Genomic DNA, 17,385 nt, shown 5'->3' on the forward strand with positions numbered 1-17,385 from the left:
ACGCGGTTTTGGCAATGTGAAAACAAGAAAAGATACACGCATATCAGTACGAAAGATGAGCTCCTCGGAAGAGCGACCTCTACGATATTCGCTTTGGTTCCGAATACACAAAAAAGAAAATAAAAAAGGAAACATTCCACATTCCTTCCGTTTTCTTGCTGTCTCGGGTTAAGGGGGGGGGGGGGGGGGGTTGAGCAGACACTTTTTGGCATGTTTTCATCGGTACGAACCCCGAACACGCAGCGGAAGTCGTGGTCAGAAATAAGAACTACGGCCTACATTCTAAACACGAATACGCCTACACGGGAGTAAAATGAGAGTAAAGTGGGATTGTTCCGCATCTCCTCGAGCATGCGCAACGCTGTCTACGAAGGCCGGCAACAGTTCCCGCTGCGAGAGACTTACGAACTATACCCGGTGGAGATGCGTACCACCCTTCGCTGAGCTGCTAAGGGGCAGCAGAAAATAGGGCCCTAATGGAGAGCATTACCATCATCACCACAAAGCTAAGACATACAGTCTTGGTCAAAAGTCTTAAGGCCACATCGCTCAGCAGCAGCGAAATGAAGTGCTTTGAATGATCCGCTACACGGAGCATTCTAGGAACAAAGACAAGCAGGAAGCTTCTCTACTGCAGGAAGAAACCTTCGGCTAGCATTGCAAGGTCATTCGGTCTTTAATAGTGCCGTAATGGCTCTGTTATGCGGCTGAAGCGAGAAGCCTTTGGCCTTAAGACTTTTGACCAAGACTGCACGCTCTTCCAACAGCGTTAGTCGTTTCCTAGTGAGTTTGCGAACGAGTTGAGTTGCACGCCGGATAGATTTTGCCACGACCATTTCGAGAAAGCCACGCATTCTTCTCACAGTCGCCCAGCAGCCACGTACAACAGCCGTGGAGGGAGGAAGACGCCTATACTTTACGCGATCCCCGGCGTCCAGAGTGCGCCATCTGGGCAGACGAACAGTGCGTACCTGCTGGCTGCCCTCAACAGCACGTAGAGTAGCGTGGCCAAATTACTGTACACCCAACCGCACAGAACTGACTGTGCTGACCACGCAAGCAGGTGTGGGCAGCAGCATAAGTGTTCTAGGTCGCCGAACTCTGTGCGCGTCTGCTCGATGCCTGCTCTCTTCGCTAGTGCGAAAAAAAGAATACACCAAGCAAGGTATCGCCTGAGACAGCACATCCACGCACCGGCTGTAGGATGTAGCTTTCCCCTCCTATATGCTGTCTCCTCTCTGCGTAAACATAAAGTTCGTCTCTCTCTCTCTCTCCACACACACACACACACACACACACACACACACACACACACACACACACACACACACACACACACACACACACACACACACACACACACACACACACACACACACACACACACACACACACACACACACACACACACACACACACACACACACTACACTACACCTTTAGAGTTTCAAGATAGAACATGCCCATAAATATGGAGCAAAGCCACCGCGGGCGCTCGGCTACTGATCCGGAACTCCGGGTTCGAACCCGACCGCGGCGGCTGCGTTTTTATGGAGGAAAAACGCTAAGGCGCCCGTGTGCTGTGCGATGTCAGTGCACGTTAAAGATTCCCAGGTGGTCGAAATTATTCCGGAGCCCTCCACTACGGCACCTCTTTCTTCCTTTCTTCTTTCACTCCCTCCTTTATCCCTTTCCATACGGCGCTGTTCAGGTGTCCAACGATATATGAGACAGATACTGTGCCATTTCCTTTCCACAAACACCAATTAATTAATTTCCAAGGATACCAGAGATAGTCTGTGCCCCTTACCTCGTGTAAAGTTGTCGAAGATATAGAGATAGGAAAACAAGCGGAATCCCAGAGGTCGAACTGATTAGGTAATCCGGCAAGTATATAGTCTGGGAGTGCTTCGATAAGGAATAATCAACTGGCATTTCCGCATAAGACACGAGTTAAACGTCAAATGTTTCGTTTTTCGTTCTGTTTGCGATGCTTTGAAGTCCGTGTCGGAACACCTTCAAGTACGTATCAGTTTAGTTAAGTTCATGGGGTTCAACGTTCCAAAGCGACATGAGCTATAAGGGGCGGCGTAGTGTAGGGCTGCAGATTAATTTCGACCACCTGGGTCGTTAAAGAATATTGACTTGACCAAGAAACCGTTCTGACAAACTGGTTCCCCCAGCAGCGGCCGTTCATTTCAGCAGCCTCCTCCTGGGCCCCATTCTCTCTATTCCGCTATCAACGGCAAGGAGAGGACGAACGCTTCATTAACCTCCTCGATTGCCTCGCGGTCGGAGCCTCCTCCTCGCCCCACGCTGCGGCAACGGCGTCCGCCGCGGTCTTATCGCATCGTGTCCTCGCGACATTCACACAGCAGCGGCGACGGGGCTGGCTGGCTGGCAGTATACTGAACACGGCATGCACGGAACGGCAGTAAATACACGGGAGGAGGCGACGGGACACGGAGCCTAACCCGGAAGCCCGATAGCTAGCCCGCTGGAAGCACCGGGCGTCGTTGCAGGCTGCCCGAGTGCGAGAAAGACGACCACCACAGCCGGAACGGAGATAATTAATAACAATTGGTTTTGGAGGAAAGGAAATGGCACAGTATCTGTCTCATATATCGTTGGACACCTGTACCGCGCCGTAAGGGAAGGGATAAAGGAGGTGCCGTAGTGGAGGGCTCCGGAATAATTTCGACCACCTGGGGATCTTTACCGTGCACTGACATCGCACAGCACACGGGCGCCTTAGCGTTTCGCCTCCATAAAAACGCAGCCGCCGCGGTCGGGTTCGAACCCGGGAACTCCGGATCAGTAGTCGAGCGCCCAAACCACTGAGACACCGCGGCGGGTAACCGGAACGGAGAAGAACAGATTCTGCACTTTTCTCTCGCCCGGGTTCGAACCCGACCTCGGCGGCTGCGTTTTTATGGAGCGAAACGCTAAGGCGCCCGTGTGCTGTGCGATGTCAGTGCACGTTAAAGATCCCCAGGTGGTCGAAATTATTCCGGAGCCCTCCACTACGGCACCTATTCTTCCTTTCTTCTGTCACTCCCTCCTTTATCTCTTCCCTCGGCGCGGTTCAGGTGTCCAACGATATATGAGACAGATACTGCGCCATTTCCTTTCCCCAAAAAACCAATTATTATTATTATTATTTTCTCTCGTTATCGACTCTGAGCAGTACATGCGGGCAAGAATGGAAAGTAGGCACGTATACAGCTTATTCCGCTCCCGTTCTCAGACTGCGTGCGTTTGACCCGCGCCACAGTGGCTCACTCAGCGATTATGGCGTTGGATTTTCGGGCGCGAGGTATAGCAGGATCGAATCCTGGCCGCGGCGGCCGCATTTACGCCAGTGTGCTCAGCGACGTCGGCGCACTTCACAGAATCCATAGAAAAATAATCAGAATCCCTGGCTCCCTTATTTCTCTCCCTCACCTCCCTCGCGGTGTAGTTGTGTCCACCGAGAAGAGAGACAGTCACTGAGCCCTTTCCTTCCTCATACCCCACTTGCACAGCGTATCTACGTCCCCGTATACCGGTACATAATAATTGGTATTTTTTTTGGGGGGGGGGGGGGAAGAGATGGCGCAGTATCTGTCTCATATATCGTTGGACACCTGAACCGCGCCGTAAGGGAAGGGATGAAGGAGGGAGTGAAAGAAGAAAGGAAGAATAGGTGCCGTAGTGGAGGGCTCCGGAATAATTTCGACCACCTGGGGATCTTTAACGTGCACTGACATCGCACAGCACAACACGGGGCGCCTTAGCGTTTTTGCTCCATAAAAACGCAAGCCGCCGCGGTCGGGTTCGAACCCGGGAACTCCGGATCAGTAGTCGAGCGCCCTAACCACTGAGCCACCGCGGCGGGTATATACTGGTACAAAAACGCTAATTTGAAACGAGTGCGAGAGTGTGAAAGTGTTCGTTCCGCCACTTAATTGACCGAAGCGCCATTCCATCGCAATACGCCACTGGCGCATTAAATCAATTTAATTTCGCACGCTGCCACATCGCATACTTTGCTCAGAAGCCTCTGCCAAGCACAGCACCTTCGCTACAGATCTGAGTCATCAGTCGGAAGCGCGGGAGGGACGGCCTTAGGTCTGCAGCCGCAGAAACTGCTCCAGATCACTCGGCAGCACCCTCCGCTCCGCTGCAAGCATGCATGCACGCGCACTTCATTCTCTCTTCATCCCGCCCGCAGCGTAACGCGTTCAGCGCCTCGGACGATTGTTGAAAGTCACGATAAGGAACGATGTATCACCGGTCCAACTCAAGGCTATATCGCTCAGGGAGCGGACAGCCGCGTTTCCTACCGCGCAAACTTAGTGAGCTCTATAGAGACCGCAGCGCAAGGCGACTGACCACTTTAAAAAAATTATTAAAAACAACTATCCGCGGAGCGTCTAGCCGGCAGCGCCAATGCTCCACTTTCCTTTGTCCAGCGAGGGAGCCCCGCCCCGCTTATCGGCCAAAACAGCAGCGGAAGGAGAGGGCGAGCACTCGCTGATTGCTGCACCCGATACGGGTTCGTGAAGTCAGCGCATGCGGTGCTCAAAGCGCCGTGGTCTGACCCTGAGTAATTAGAAGAAGAAAAGCTCAAAAGACGGACGGTTGAGAAGCCAGACGCGCTAAGGGACGACGAAAAGCAACCGACCACGTTATAAACACTGCGCCCCGTTCTGCAGGACCCTTAATTGGCTAAACGCGCACAGATCGTGCATATGCGCTGCCGTTTGCAATGAAAATGAGAGTACACGTGCCACGGCTGTCAGCAGCCGACAGGTTTGTAATTTACGACGCGATTTTACTACAACGCCAGACCGAAAGGGTGCGTCACGTCGGCTTCCCTTTCTATACATTTTCCTTCGATATGCTTCCCAATACCACGTCGGCAGCGAGAGCGTAAGGAGAGACCGATAAGGAAGGATGAACAAAAAAACAATAAAAGACTGAAAACAAAAACAGGCAGTCTTACACGCACTGCGAAAAAGCAATCCGGCACGTTATTACACTGCTTATTTTCCAACGTCACTTGAGCACCAGCCATGAAAGGCACACCATTAACATATTCACATCATCGATTTCTCGCGGTGGGACACGGACAAGCAAAATGTCAAACTATTTGTATGTTCATCACAACGCCCCAATGGATACTGAAACTCCCTTGGACGTCCCATAGACGTCCTAAACGCCCACAGGACATCCGAGGGAGCTTCAGTGCCAATGGGGACTACCGTCACCTGTGTGAACAACACGTACAAGAATACATTACGCGAACCAACTGTGGCTGCTTACGTGGGGCGTCCTAAATTCAGGGGCGCCCCAATGGGTACTGAAACTCCCTTGGACGTCCCATAGACGTCCTAAACGTCCACAGGACATCCAAGGTAGCCGCACTGCCAATCGGGACTACCGTCACCTGTGTGAACAAGACGCACAACAATACATACCCAACTGTGGCTGCTTACGTGGGGCGTCCTAAATTCAGGGGTGCAGTATACGGCCGGCGGGCCTGTCAAATTCCACGATTGCGCTTCAGGGCCCTTTCACCTTAAACCCGCGTTACGTCTGCACCTGACGTGACTCGCAGACACGGAATGCGGCCCAGCTTATGAGTCCTTGCCGCACCCACCTGCCCGTCTGGGACAAAAGATGCCAAGCAATGCCAAGAGAACGCCTTAGCGAATCATTGTCCTTCGGGCACGCAGATGGCGAGGGTCTCGCTTGACGGCGAAGCGATGCATAACAAAGACACTCAAGGTCACTTTTTTTTTCTGTTGTAAAAGACGAGGGGAATCACCGAAACGAGCACGCGGCAGCCACTGCACGGGTAAATCCGACGCCCGAGTCTCGCGTAAGACACAATCACGGCGGCGCCGCACCCACAGCATTGCACTATTGCACTACTCCGCACTGTTCCAACGGCCAAGGGCACAACACGCGTTGAGCGAATCCTCCGGAGAATCCTCTTTGCGCCGACACTCGCCTGTGGAATGACATCGATCTTACGCATGCACGTCCGGTGACCGACCCCGCATGCACGCGCGGTCCAGGTGACAGCTTCGCTCCCCGCCGTGCAGATATATCGGACGAGTTGCCGACCCAAGCGCCCACCGCGCCACGACCGGTTGTCGCGTACCAACGGCGCAGCTCGCAGATCATGCAGACCCGACAGAGAAGAGCGATCGTTTGCATCGAGTGGAGGCCATGGAGGATGCCGGTTGTGGAAACGGTGGCCTCGACATTTTATGCGAGCATAAAATCGGAACCATTTTCCAGCAGTAAAAATACGAGGCAACTTCCCGCTCTCGGTGCGCTTTACGAGCCTTTCAACGAAGTCGGCGGAAAACACACACAAAAAAAGGATAAATCTCCCAGTAAGTTAAGAGGAGAGGTGATTGTTTAACGCGACTTTACAATCCCGAAAACTGGGAAACATACATTCATTAAAGGAACAAAAAAAAAAAAGAAAGGCAACCGGTTCAACTAAGACCAAAGTTGTCTTATACGTAATAACCCTGCTTCAATCACCAACAGCGATCACCACCTGTTGACGAGAAGAGCTACAGATGCGACTGTGATTTCTCAGCCACGTTGAAACACGTGCAAAGAGTCGCTGCACAGAACCACACGTACAAATTACACGCTCAACAAGCACAGGCGAAAGCCTCGCCTGAAGGCACATAATTATTATCTTCCCATTTGGAAGCGCGTAGTTCGTCCTTAAATCGCTGAACCGAACGACAATCTAGTGTTCGGCGAAGTGGGGCCCAAAGTGCGTATGCACTTGCAGAGCTATTCAGACCACATCCCTTCACCAGATGCTCTCAGCTTCAATGTCGCAATGCCGCAGACTTGCACAGAACCGGCACTGACAGCTTTAATAATTAATAATTGGTTTTGGGGGAAAGGAAATGGCGCAGTATCTGTCTCGTATATCGGCGGACACCTGAACCGCGCCGTAAGGAAAGGGATGAAGGAGGGAGTGAAAGAAGAAAGGAAGAAAGGGGTGCCGTAGTGGAGGGCTCCGGAATAATTTCGACCACCTGGGGATCTTTAACGTGCACTGACATCGCACAGCACACGGGCGCCTTAGCGTTTTTTCCTCCATAAAAACGCAGCCGCCGCTGTCGGGTTCGAAGCCGGGAACTCCGGATCAGTAGTCGAGCGCCCTAACCACTGAGCCACCGCGGCGGGGCGCACTGACAGCTGACAGGAAAGCAATTGAAGCACAACCGGCGTTCGAGCGTCACAGTATAAAAGAACAAAAACGAACGAACAAACAAACAAAACAGCAAATATGACGGCGTGAGGCCCATCCTGTCGTGAGGAACCGCCGAAAAGCGCGCACGCGAAGGCGGTCGGTATAGCGCGCTCACGCTGGCCGGTGACAACGCGAGGCGAAGAACAACGGGCAACGTCATAACGGCAAAAAAAGAAAATCATACGCCTGCACAAGGAGACTACTGACAGAAACACGCCGACTGCTCCGATGCAAGGATAAAAGAAAGACAGATAAAAGACCCCGCATAGGGGGAGGAAGAAGCCAGAAACAAAGTGCACTCATAGGCTACAGCCGAGGGCGGAAACACTGGGAATGAGCGGGGAAAGGCAAAAACCCACTGCATGCGCGCAGCTAGTTAAACACCTGGCCCAAACGGCGGTGGAGACGGCGTGGGGGGCAGGCGCGTAGTGTAGCGCAGAATAAAAACAAGTATAGTAACAGTACAGTAGCAGCATGGTACGATTAAGGTACAACATTATTACAGTATTAGTATATCACATCATTACTATAGTACAGTGTTTGGTTTGGTTTACGTGGGTTTAACGTCCCAAAGCGACTCAGGCTATGAGGGACGCCGTAGTGAAAGGCTCAGGAAATTTGGATCACCTGGGGTTCTTTCACGTGCACTGACATCGCACAGTACACGGGCCTCTAGCATTTCACCTCCATCGAAGTGCGAGCGCCGCGGCCGGTATCAAACTTGCGTCTTTCGGGTCAGGACTCAGCAGCCGAGCGTCATAACCACTAAGCCACAACGGCGGTTTTTAGTATAGTGTTATTGCACATTTCTAGTGTAGTATAGTACAGTTTTAGTGTAGTATAGTATAGTACAGTATTAGCTAGTATATGTGGCCCGAGTCTGGGCGGCGGCGGAGAGGGAGGCATCCACGACTGCGAAGGAAAACGAAAAAGTGGCCAGACAGACAGACCGCCCCAATTTACGTCCTTGTTTCCTTTTGTTGTTCTTATTTTCTCCACCACGCCTGCCGTGTTCGCTTCTCGCTAGGCGCCGCCTCTTTCGCGACTCTTCTTTTTTTCTCGTCGTCAGCTCACATCACAGCCGACGGCCACATATTCTACACCAGGCACGGAACGGCGCCGACAACGCGAGGCGGAGGAGGGCAGACAGACCCCGTTCTGGTTTTGTGTTTTTCTTCGCCTTTTCTAGAGCAAAGCGGCAGCAGGCGGAAGGGAGCCGAATCGGCAGCTCTGTCTGGAGGTTCAAGGCCAGCATCGACGATACCGGAGTAGTAGGCTATGGAGGCTGCGACTACAGCTACAGGTTTCTAACTACAGCTACAGGTGTCTGCAACTACAGCTACAGGTCTCTGCAACTAAAGCTGTAGATGTCTGCAACTACAGCTACAGGTGTCTGCAACTACAGCTGTGACCATTGTTGGCTGTAGTAACTTCCCTCTGCAAACATTTATGCAATGATGCGTTGTGTGCTGTGGCTTCTGTTCTACAGTGGACGTAAGTGGGCTGATTATGATGATGGTTATAATATTATGAGTTGCGACGCCTACGTAATGCAAGGCAACACGCTGCGACGCGCGGCCAATGATGCCTACCGCACGAATGGCCGTTCCCGTCATGCACTTCGGCTGCAGAATCAATTCACGTGCGGTCAGCGCGTCCAGCGCAGACAAAAACCATCCACGCCTCCCATAACTGCATAGGGCAACGTCGGCCTTTTCACCATAACACCATCAACACACCAGTACCTTTCCGCCATCGTCTTAGTTCAAGGTCCTATACATTCATTATAAACGAAGAATGCCAGGTGTACGAACGAAACGTAACGCACTCGCAAAGTCATTGCGGCAGAACTCCGCGAAGCTCGAGCTTTCAGCGCTCGTGACAAAAAGCACGATTATCCGCGCCACACAAGCAGGCAAGCATACAGCGCAGACGCACGCAACGCCGATAGCGATTTTTTTTTTTTTCGCGAAGCTAAGAAAACGGAGAGAAAGAGCGGTTCTCCGCAAATGCGGCCGCTTCCTCCTTTCCCCCGTCCGCCCCCGATGGACGACGACGGGCGATGAGAAGCGGAGACGGCATTAGGGGACCCTAAACGGCCCGCGTATATTCGTTCTCGTGGACATGCGCGCGCACGTATCCCCTCCGCACCATATAGCCCCGCGTGCGCTTCCTATAACGCGGCAAAGAACCCAGACGCAAAGATGGAGGCCGGAGAAGAAAGAAGAGAAAAGAAAGGAACACACATATAAGAAGGACGAGGGAAAAAAAAAAGGGGGGGGGGGGGGCGGGAGAGGAAGCCGCGGTGCCGCACTGGACACACGGGCAGGCACTGAGCACGGCCCGGCGGCGGAAATGAAGCCCGCTAGACAGGCGTGCGTCCGCCACTCCTCTCTATGCTCGCTTGTTCTTCCTTTTGTGGAGGAGCAAGCAGCCGGGTCCGAGACGCAATGGACCGAAAGACGCCGCTGAGCGTGACCCTGAAGACGTCGAGAAGTCGTGGTCCACTCGCGGCATCCCCTCCTCGGGCATCCGAGGAAAAAAGACTCGTTCATCGGCGCTCGGACGCCGTCACGACTACCCCCCCCCCCCTCCCCTCTTCCCCCACAAGGAAGGAGATATGCGCACTTCGGAGCCCTTTAATGGGCCAACAGCGATAGCGCGCACACTCACACAAAAAGATAGAAAACATAAGGGATGCATGAAAGAAAACAAGAGAGGGAAGAAAGTATAAGAATGGGGAAATGAAGAAGCCAAGCTCCGTAAGGCATTTGCGCTCGGGGCATGCCGCTTCCAGGCATCCATTGCGGATACACTAAACGCCCCCGGAGGGTGTCGGGGTCGCCTCCTAAGCACCGTTCGCGCCGATTATGCAGCACGTCGTCGCCTTTTCTGAGGACGCGTGGCGAAGGGTCGAGCGCCTACCGGACAGGAAGCCTCGTGGGGTATGAGTGGAGACGCTATGGATGCGTCAACTGTAATACTATGGTGCAACGGCGGCGGCTGTCCAATCTTCTTCTACTTTCGGGAGTATCTATGTTTACGTGTAATCCAACCTTGACTGTTCGCCAGCGTCAGCGTCGTCCACAGTGGAGGATGTATAGTTGGTAGAGCAGCTGACGCGAAATTCGGAGGCCGTGGGTTCGGATCCCACCGGCAGCTTATGGTTGGTTTTTCTTCTACTTCATAATCAATTATCTCTAAGCGATAAAATAATTACACTATTAATTACCTATTGACCAACATCATAAATTTAAAAAAAGAAGAATCATTCCCCTATGCTCCTTGGTTTCGGTGACAGTTGACATCCTTCTCACGTCCAGGTAAAAGGCATATTACCCCATAGTGAGTATCTACCCCTGGCTGTCGAATCTAGAGCTGTTCGTTACAGCGTTCTTGATCACGTCGAGCGGCTGCAGTTTTTGAGACGTTAAAAAAGTGCATTCACTGATGAGATCAACAAGCACGGAGTGATCTTTGAAGAAGCTTGCATTCCGTTCTTACGCGCTAACAAAACAGTGATGTTCCATTCGGAAATTTTTCCCTTTTCCGTGGAATCTGAGGAGAAAAATTTGGCAAAAAGAGAGTTTTTACGGAGTTTCAGGGAATTTTAAGAACCGCAACTGTCACTTTTCCCGAGTTTTCAAGCTTCTGCGGGGGCATGAAATGATAATTTTGTTTAGATAAGACTTCTCGGGCTGCTTGGCTGTCTTCCGTGACTGCTTTGGACTGGAAGGTGAACATGAGAGAAAGACACGGCTACAACAACTGCGCTCGTCCGTGTGGTGTGTGCCTCTTTAATACGTCTTCTTCTTTTTCGCGCAGTCGAAAACGAGCAGTAACAAAAGTCGCCACATATAGGGAGGCCTAGAGAACAGAGTTACCGGAAAATCCACTGTAACAGTTCCAGAGACTCTAGATTTGAGCTCCTCTCTATATACACGAATAGGCCTCCATGAAAGCGCACTGGCCAACGGTGACAGGACAATGAACCGATGAATTCTGCCGCCGCTGTGCTGTACGTGCCCTGTCCAGCTGTGTTCCGACGTCTGCCGCATTAGCAGCTGAAAAAAAAAAAAACTGCGCGCACAACACGAGATGAGCAGGTGTCGCCCGAGTGCGATGGTTTCGCCTCTTTTATTTTGCCTTTTCCCGCCAAATGACGGCTTGTCGGCTTTTTCAAAGATGCACACAATCCGTGAAGTGACGTCAAAGTTTCCTCTGCATGACGCGCTGTTCGCGTGACGAGACCTTAACGCTTGTCGTCGTCAGGAGGCTTGTGTAGGCACCTTTACACAGAAGAGCGTGATGGCAACTTTTTTTTTTTTTACCCGAACGGCTGTCGTATAACACTGTTACAGAATGCACTGTAGTCGGACACAGCTTAAGAACAAAGCGCGGCAAAAGCCCTTCAGAGGAGGCCCTCCAGCCAATAGCGTCGACTGGTTCTCATGACGTCGTGGTTAATACCCTTAGACCTGTTAGCGTGACATCCCAGGGGCTGGCAGATGAAATGGGATCAACCACTGATTAATAAGAGTAACGGCGGCGTTATGAAAATCGCTCGACGCCACTGACTGGAGGGTCTCCTTTAATGGGCATCTGCCATTTCGTTCTTGAGTTGTATCCGGCTACAGTAAGGCGTCTGCTGATAGCTACAAGCGGTCCATCTGTCTGAAATTTTTCCACTCTTCGCGTGCATATTACACCGATTTCTTTAAGTTCGTGTAACACTGGGAAATCGCATCAAAGGTTTATGCACTTTGTTGTTTGTTTAGTCGCGCCGTGCTAGTATTCGCTTCGAAATAACCCACGCTTCCTCTATTCTTCATCTTCGTTGTTTTCCTTCTATTTTTTTTTATTTTGAAGCAACGCACGCAGATGTCTTCGTCGTGAAACAGGACGAAGAATCAGCCGCGTCTGTCTTCCGAGAAATCTGCGTCGAGGCGAAAACCGTGAGTCGATTTCACGCGCGTGGTGGTAAAAAAAAAAAAGCTGCTTTCTAAGGACTCCTTTTACAAACAGTGACGGCGCAGAGCGAAAAAGAAAAAAGAAACGAACACAACAGAAAGGAATCCAGAAGCAGCAGTCGGACCAGACGCCCCGACAGAAGTGTCCCCGATTACATTCGCTCCTTGAAAACGGAACCATTCGGCAGCGGCAACCCGTTTAGGTATACATAAAGTCTTTTCATGAGCTTTGCTCAAGCTGATCTCGGGACTTTAGGCATACGCATTGCTCGCGCGAAACACAGCCAGCCTATAGACCAGTCTGGGCCGCCATAAACGCTGGCCCTTAGCAACAACTTGAATCGTTCATTCCTTTATTATTATTTTTTTTTCTCTCGCAGGACACAGCTGGAGTTTCCTCCCTCCGGTCTGCGGGCACCGTGAAGCGGGCACCGTGAAGCGGACCAAAACGAACGGCATTGTCGAAGCGGGAAAAAAAGTTCGCTCCACTATAATGGACACCAATATAGCCTCCCCTGTTACGGAACCTCCGTGCGACGCTGGACCACCGCTTATCCGCGTGTGTGCTATACGGGAAAGCTCGCGCGACGCTTTTCTTATTTCCTTCCCGCTGGACCATAGCCACAGCGCTCTCGCCAAGAATCGCTTGGCACAGGGCGACGAATGAATGAAGGAAGGAAGGAAAGACATAGAACGACATTTTTTTTTCTTTTGTTCTGCTCTACCGTTTTGCTATGTAGTGACTCTATCAGGGAGAGTGGCACTGGGAACTTCGCATAAAACGGGGAAGCGGATAAGGCAAGCGGCTCGATCTGCGACAATCCGGTTTTGCAGTCTCCAAATTCCACGGAAGACGCGATAGAGCGCTTTAGCATATACGGCAGCTGGCAGCCGCTACATACAGTCGGCTGCCAGCTGTGCACAACAAGCGCATGCACAGTTCTTTTACAGGCTCCATAAATAGTAGCGGTAGAGGCAAGTTAAAGAAAAGAACTCAGTGCCGCCGGGTAACCATCGGCGATACAATGGGTGTTAGTTTTCCCCTGGCCCGGTGGGGTGAAATGCTTGGGAAATGGGTCTTTGACCCCATCCTGCGCAGAAGAGAAATTCTGTACGTCATGGCGCTCTTTCCGTACATTTAGTAATCGAGATCTACTCCGGAACTTGCGTGGCATATTCCCCTTGTGAAAGAGAGTTCGATAAGAGACTACTCCCTTTTTTTACTCCTTTCTGTTTATTAGAGTGTAGAGCGCTCTAGCATGGCGCTACCGTGTACCGCCAACGTTAGCTGCCGACTGCGCATGCGTAACACCACATGCTAAAGCAAGAGTACTCTGCAGAAAATTTATCATTTAAGCTAAAGCGTTCAGCTAACCGAGAGTGCGCGGAAAATGTAGCCAAGCTAGCGCCCAGCCGGAGCGGTAGGCTAAACGTTCCGATCAAGACATCCAGCGCACATGCGCGGAGCGCACTCAGGCGCGGCACATGCCAGGCAACCGAGTGACGCTTTTCCGTGCGTCCTGGTTTTCTTTTATTCGCATTTATTTTTAAACCCTTCCCGAGAGGGTAAAAAAAAGAAAGAAAACGTAGCCAGTGCGCGGCTCCGCAGAGCCTCAGGCGATAGAAACGCGACAGACTAACGAGATTCCACGTGACCAACAAAGCAAAAAGACCACGAGCTATATATACGCCCCGCAATTTGCTCAAACGACAGGAAGTGCGTTGCAGGAAAGAAAATAATGAAATGAACAGGGCAAGGCTATTTAGGATTTAAAAAAAAAACAACCAGAAAACCTGCCAGGCGTTCTAGGAGGGTTTACAAGCACTGTGCGCCTTTGTGATCTATTTTTTTGTCCCCCCCCCCCCCCTTCCAGCTAAAACGCACACGAAAGCAAGCTCATGCCATAGAGACATTACACACGGTTGGCACACTGCGCTGTTCCTGTGGCAGCTAGAGCAACACACGCCATTCCGCAACTATTAATATAATAATAATTGGTTTTGGGGGGAAAGGAAATGGCGCAGTATCTGTCTCATAGATATCGTTAGACACCTGAACCGCGCCGTAAGGGAAGGGATAAAGGAGGGAGTGAAAGAAGAAAGGAAGAGAGAGGTGCCGTAGTGGAGGGCTCCGGAATAATTTCGACCACCTGGGGATCTTTAACGTGCACTGACATCGCACAGCACACGGGCGCCTTAGCGCTTTCCTCCATAAAAACGCAGCCGCCGCGGCCGGGTTCGAACCGCAACTATTCCCATGTTTCGGATTTAACTGCGACATTTCCAATCCGTTCGTGCGTGCCCAACGCTGAAGCAGGACGGGCGAGCTACAGCGATATGACATACGCTGAATAAAATTGAAGAATTCCGAAAAGACGAAAAAAATTAAAAGGTTACAAAGTTATGCACTTTGGTCAACCCTTCTTTTCTTTATCATCAGCAGCCCTATATAATCCTGACTGGCATACACCGCCTAAAAAGGACGGCCGTTACCGAATACCGTGCGTAAAAACGAGGGATGCCCAATACGACTATGCCTCTCGGAGCTCTCTCGAGTTGAAGTAGACAAAACCATATGCACGCGCAACACACGCAGCGAGCAGTCAGCCCGGGTATCATGGCGAAATGACAGCAGCGAGTACAGTATGCAGGAAAGTGAAGCTTTCTTGATGAGACTTCTTTTGAGTTCAATTTGACATCCCACCGAATCGATACGCTAGTTTTAGTCATTCCCACTCGTTCACACGCAACTGAATTTAATTTTCCTCGAAAAATTGTGGACACGATACAGTGGGCAAAAACAAGAAGTAAGCACGGAGGTAAATCTTTTTTGCTAGGCTGACAAATTATGTTACATTCCGTGTCGAAGCTAAAGGTAGGGCACAACTTGAGCAGTCGACACTGTTTGCGCAGCACCGGTCTAATAACAGCACCGTCAGACCCTTTGGCCTAGTTGATACAAAATTTCTATTGCAGCTCATGCTCTCAGTCGTAGGCTCAAGAAAACGCGCATTACAACGGCCATGTCGCGTTCCTGGCGCTAAAACTCCGGAATGCGAGCTCTTGAAGACGGCGCACTTCGAACGAAAGATGCGCAACAAATGTCCCATCTCATGGACAGTGCATCGGTCGTGGCCTGTGCACGCTTGACTACGGCTTCACTCCCCAGCTCGGAACTGCGGCAGATTCTGAGCCCCGAAGTCGAAAACGAAACAATAAGAAATGGCACGCTTGCTCCTGCGAAAACGTCGAAAATTCCTCGAAGGCGCCGACATTCTCAATGACCCGAAACTTCATCAACCACTCGCGTAGCATATCCAAGCGCATCACAACGTGCAGCGGCATGGGAACTGCGTATGTGGATGCGAAAGTGGACGTAGTGGATCATTCACGTCGAGAGAGTCGGAACGGCACCTGTCTACCCTCGCAATACCGTCGCAATCGTGTCACCTCTACAGCAGCTTGTAACATGGAACAAGTTATGCTCCAGTGGGGACGGTGTGAATATGGAGAAAGGAAAACCCTCCATGGGTGTGAAGGCCTGGTCAAACGGTTCTTGCTCTCGAACCTTCCTCACCGCAGCTTCTTGGTGAAGTAATGCGGCACACACGAGTAAACCATGCGTTGCACTGTACGCCACAAATTATGCGTGAACCCTTCGTATCACCTCAGCTCAGCAAAACGTATGCACCAGTGTAGTAACCCAAGCTATGCTAGGCTGCCAGCTATGCAGCGCGAATGATTTTGGCCAATAGAGGTCTTAGTTCCACGTGGTTCTCCAACGCACAGCCGTGCAGCGCTTTGATCGCCCTCTCCTCTTCTTTATTTTCACTGGTTTCTCGCCCTTCGTCTTTTTTTTTTTTTGCCAAAGTGTCGCTTTTCTGCAAATCCACACAACTGGCCATGACGGACTGTGCAGTTCCTCCAGGAAAAGAAAGAGCCGGTCGGCTCTGGAGCCCGTATCCACGCGGTTGCTCGAACGTTAGGACCACAGCAGAAGTATGGGACGGAGCAAGCAATATAACGCTGCTCCTGCCGCTGCTGCTATTAATGCACGCGCTTGCGAAAAGCTTGTCGCAAATGGTTTCTGCCGCCGCAACCGCGGTATCCGCGTAGTACTACATGTGCACTGAGCTAGCTCACATCCCGCATGAGCCAAATAAGGAAGCAATCGGATCGCAGCCGGCCGACTGTTACAAGAAAGAGGGGGAAGCCGGTATGCGGACGGCTAACGGCAAATACATAGAAAAGAAGGCAGGTGAGCCACGGGACGATTCCAAGGCGCCGCCGGGCGCAGGACGTGGCCGCGAAGTTGGATGGCCTCCGCATACCGCACTCCCGAGAGCGCGACCGACCTTTCGTCCCATTGCTCCTTCGAGCTATGCAGCGCTCCAGCACATCAACGGTGGTGTAACCAGCCGGACATTTACCGCTACATTACACGGGTGCTGGTCATAACGCCAACGGTGGCTTTAGAAATATCTGCGTAACGTTATTTGAAAGGTTTATGCCATAAATTCTGAGGGTACCGGGCTTGCTCGTACACGCAGTGCTACGCGCGCAGCGCCATTCACGAAACGCACGAATAATTTAAGCGCAGCTACTTTACGGCATTCACCGATTTCGCCGCGGGAAACCCCGGAGTAGCACGAAAATTAACTCGGAATGCGTTAGAGACCTGACACAGAAATAAAAACTTTTATGACTGCAATGCGTCTGAAATTCGTGCCTCACGAAAACGCGCCGTTAAAACGATTCAGGACAACATTCACGCGAAGAAGAAATTCAACGAAGCGAGCTTTGATCGGCTGCTAAGGAATGCGCGGCTCCCGAGCGGCACTCGCGACGAGGACTCCGCTCTGCGGTCGATATATCATGCCCTCGTGACACAACAAACCGCACGTATGAAACACGCACATACACACACTGCCGTTGGCTACACGGCAGAGACAGCGGCAAATCTCCCGGATTGCTTCAAATTGTCGCCGCTCCGCGAAGCTGGACGCGACGCGCTTTTTCCGTGTCCCAGAAAATTAGCGAAACACGAAGTCGTTGGCCACGCAACAGTGCCTTTCGGCAGCAAGAGCGCCGGATACCTGTTATCTGGTTTATAAAATCCGATCGCATTGTTTAAGCCGA

General features: G+C 51.5%; 1 protein-coding gene across 2 annotated transcripts in view; it reads right to left on the minus strand.

The window, feature by feature from the left end:
* Window positions 1-17,385, minus strand: part of ck (unconventional myosin-VIIa ck) — a 174,835-nt gene that overhangs the window by 156,912 nt on the left and 538 nt on the right. The window lies entirely within an intron of this gene.

This window comes from Amblyomma americanum, chromosome 3 (genome assembly GCF_052857255.1).
Source record: "Amblyomma americanum isolate KBUSLIRL-KWMA chromosome 3, ASM5285725v1, whole genome shotgun sequence".
Lineage (NCBI taxonomy): Eukaryota > Metazoa > Arthropoda > Arachnida > Ixodida > Ixodidae > Amblyomma > Amblyomma americanum.